This window comes from Melozone crissalis, unplaced genomic scaffold (genome assembly GCF_028551555.1).
Source record: "Melozone crissalis strain CALT ecotype California unplaced genomic scaffold, PUWL_Pcris_2 ptg000046l_1, whole genome shotgun sequence".
NCBI classification, from domain to species: Eukaryota; Metazoa; Chordata; class Aves; order Passeriformes; family Passerellidae; genus Melozone; species Melozone crissalis.
Genome location: NW_026535824.1, coordinates 10,009,490 through 10,013,338, shown reverse-complemented (window position 1 = coordinate 10,013,338; position 3,849 = coordinate 10,009,490). Strand labels below are relative to the sequence as shown.

The window sequence follows — 3,849 nt, the reverse complement described above, 5'->3', positions numbered from 1 at the left end:
CCAAGCCACACAGCCCTTCCACAACTCCCAAAACTCTCCCACAGACCCCTCCAAAGCCCCCTTAACCCATTCCCAGCACCACAAATGGAGCCAAGAGCCACCAAAACTCCTTCCAATCCTCTCAGGATCCCCTAAACTCCTTCCCAGCCCCCCATGGCACTGACCAGGAGATGTTTGTGGACAGGAACATCCACAGGTGAGAGCAGCTCAGGCCCTTCAGCAGCGTTTTAGGCACTTCCATCCCTTTGGGGTCTTCCCAGAGGCCTAAAGATGTTAGAGGGAGGACTGCAGAGGGGGATGAGGGATGCCAAGAGTGGGATTTTGGGGACTGGCTGCTCCTCTTGCCTGAGTCCATCTCTAGAATTCACCAGGTGTCTGATGTCCATAAAAACCTCCAGACCACCAGGATTCAGCCACCCTCAAAAAAACCCAAACCACCAAAATTCAGCAAAAAAACACCCACCAAGGAGTTCCCCTCTCTGGTCTCCCTACTTTGCAGTTCAGGGGCTCCCTCCTGTCTGGGCTCCTGCAGCCCCAGTGTGTATTGGTGTCCCCTCTCTCTGGGCTGCTGGGGCAACTCCAGAGGTTCCTTCCCTGGGCTCCCCAGGTGAGTCAGAGGGGCCCAGGGGTGCTGCCTGTGCGGGGTCCCTGTTTCAGCACCCAGGGTACCCAAGGGTGAAAAACGCCAATCACTTGTTTTTAAAATTTTAAAAGTTTAATAATAATAAAATGGTTATAAAAATAGTAATATAATTAGAGCATTAGTAATTTGGACAATTAGGATTTAGGACAATATGAGACAACAAAAACAAAGAGTAACAGACGTCCAGGTACCTTTTTCTGGGCAGCATAAGCCCAAAAAAGGACACACATTAACCGAGGATTAACCCTTAAAAACAATAACCTGTTGCATATTCACACACCACATACATGATGCATAAATTCCATTCAAACACAGGATTGTGTCCGGTCAGTGTCAGCTTCTTCCTCTGAATCCTGAAGGCGTCTTCAAGCCTGAGGGAGGCAGGAAGCAGTTAGTTTCCTCTGATAAGAGAGCAATAAATTCTCTTTCTCTGAAAGATTTAGGTGTCCTGTGGCTGCCATCTTGCTGCGAGTACCTCATTCCTTTCTTTAAAAAATACCTCACATACACAGTTTCTATTCTAACATTATGTTATAACCTAAACTATATTCAACACACTTAAAAAATCAATTAAAAAATCAATACAGCATAACATCCTAACATAACACATAATATTCGTTTTAATATTTGCAAAGAGCCAATCATAAAATATGCATTCTTCACACCATGGGTGTCCCTTGTCCATGGTGCCACCATCTCCGGGCTCCTGGGCTCCCCCTTATAGGGGTGTCCGACACCGCAGGCTGCAGAGGCTCCCCCAGCTCCGGGGCCCCCTCTCCGCTGTGCCAGCCCCCAGCCTGCCAGGCCCGGGCCATCCCCCTGTGGCTCTGGGCTGACGCTGCAGCGCCTGCCCCGGGCAGCCCGACCCCCGGCAAGGAGGGTCCCCTGCACCCCCGGCCCAGCGCCGGGGCTCTGCCGGCACCAAACACCGGGACCCCCAAAATTCTGCCGGGCCAGAGCCACCGAGGGGCGCCCGGCCCTTGGCCTGCTATAGATACAGATTGCAATATTGGCTTCGTGCAAATGTTAACATGGATTTTAGATGGGTGCTGTTAAAATAACTTTGTTATAAAGATACAGTTTTCATTTCTGTTGTTAATTATAAGCTTAGACATAATAGTGATGTAGTTGATATAAGTGTGCTTGTGTTACAGTGCCTGCTTGGATGGGATAACATCCAATGAACATGGGATGAGGACACCTGGTACAGATGTGCCAGCTATCAGCACTCATCCTCTGAAGGCAGTGTGGGCAGCGGCCAAAACTGAAGATGATAAGAAAGGACCAAAACCACAACCAAGGAATACACATGCCCTAAAAAGGTGGAACTGAGGAGGACCCATGCTAAACAGCTCTTGGAATATTTTCTTTGGGAAAAAAGAAAATATTGGAATATTTTTTCTTTGGGAAAAAAAGTTTACTATGCATAAGTGTCACAGATATCTTTTATGGAAAATCCTTTCCTTAGGATTTTTCCTCCTGAGAAGCTGACAGGCCTCAGGAACAAAATGTAAACATTGCTTATCTGCTGCTGTGGAACACAACAGGTGGATCTGTGATTGGTCTCATGTGGATGTTTCTAATTAATGGCCAATCACAGTCAGCTGGCTCGGACAGAGTCCGAGCCACAAACCTTTGTTATCATTCCTTCTTTTGCTATTCTTAGCTAGCCTTCTGATGAAATCCTTTCTTCTGTTCTTTTAGTATAGTTTTAATATAATATATATCATAAAATAATAAATCAAGCCTTCTGAAACATGGAGTCAGATCCTTGTCTCTTCCCTCATCCTTGGACCCCTGTGAACACAGTCACAGTCAGACTAAACAACAAGCTGCAGACTGAGCTCACAGATGCACATTTCACCTCAATCCAAATGGACTTCTCCTCTGGAAAATTCCCCTTCTGCCTCAGAGCCCTCTCCCCAGGCTGGGTCCCAGCCTGGCCTGAGCACTCGACGCCAGCAGTGGGAAAAGCTGCACTGCCAGAGGGATCGGGGGCTGGCCGGGCCTCAGAGTAATTCTAGAGCTAAAGAGTGAGAGACATCAGCGCCGTTCAGATAATACATGCCAGCGCTCATCCCGGGCCCGGCCACCGCCTCCTCCTCCTCCATGGGAACCCAGGGTCGGTGCCCAGCACCGCAGCTGCAGCCCGTGCCCGGTGTGTCTGTGCCCAAGGGCTCTGGGAGATGTTGAATTTTCATCTCTTTCTCTCACCTGCAGCTCTCCAGGCCGCCTGTCAGGATCCCCTCTGGGCACCAAGGCTTCTCCACGGGTCTCCCTCATTTGGCTGTTCCCTGTTCCTCAGCACTGCTGTGACCAAACCATGGGGAAAAACTTTCATTAAAGATGTGTATTTTTGAATTGGCTTCTGGCAAATATTCAAATGAATATCTTTTGTGTGGTGTGTTATAAAGTTATGCTGCATTAATTTTCTTACATAGTGTGTTAAATATAGTTTTAGGTTGTAACAAAGCAGCAAAATAGAAACTCTGCTATGTAGAATACTATTTTTTTAAAGAAAGGACTTGCACTGAGATAGCAGCCACAGGACACCTAAACCTTAGAGAGAAAGAGAATTTATTGCCCCATTATCAGGAGAAATGAACTTCTTCCCGCCTTACTCAGCCATCAGGATTCAGCCTGGCCTGAGCACTCGACGCCAGCAGTGGGAAAAGCTGCACTGCTAGAGGGATCGGGGGCTGGCCGGGCCTCAGAGTAATTCTAGAGCTAAAGCGTGAGAGACATCAGCGCCGCTCAGATAATACATGCCAGCGCTCATCCCGGGCCCGGCCACCGCCTCCTCCTCCTCCTGCTGCTGGGGCCCTCTCAGCCCGGAGCCGCCGTTTCCAGCGCCCAGGGCCGCTCTCTGTGGCTGCAGCCGGGCCCCGCCACTGCAGCCCTTGGCCTGGCGCTGGAGCCGGTGCCTCTGCTGGCAGCAAACCCCCCCCCGTGCAGAGCCGCCCCGGCCCGGCTCTTTCCGCGGCCCCGGCTCGGCGCCGCCGCCATCGCCCTCAGCCCTCCACCGCCTCGCCGGGCCCGGCCCGGAGCCCTGGGGCCTCAGCGGCCTTCGGGGCACCGCGCTCGGGGCAGCGACCGCTCGGGGCACCGCGGATCTGCCCGGCCCTGCACCAGCCCCGCTCGGGGCACCGCGGATCTGCCCGGCCCTGCACCAGCCCCGCTCGGGCACCGCGGATCTGCCCGGCCCT

At 51.6% G+C, this 3,849-nt stretch overlaps 2 non-coding genes across 2 annotated transcripts; both read right to left on the bottom strand.

Annotated features, from left to right (window-relative positions):
• Positions 1-2,646: 2,646 nt before the first annotated feature.
• On the bottom strand, positions 2,647-2,729 carry LOC128943558 (small nucleolar RNA SNORD45). The gene has a single exon (XR_008483734.1). It is a non-coding gene; the product is annotated as a small nucleolar RNA SNORD45 (small nucleolar RNA).
• Positions 2,730-3,347: 618 nt separating this feature from the next.
• Positions 3,348-3,430, bottom strand: LOC128943563 (small nucleolar RNA SNORD45). The gene has a single exon (XR_008483737.1). It is a non-coding gene; the product is annotated as a small nucleolar RNA SNORD45 (small nucleolar RNA).
• Between the last annotated feature and the right edge of the window lie 419 nt (positions 3,431-3,849).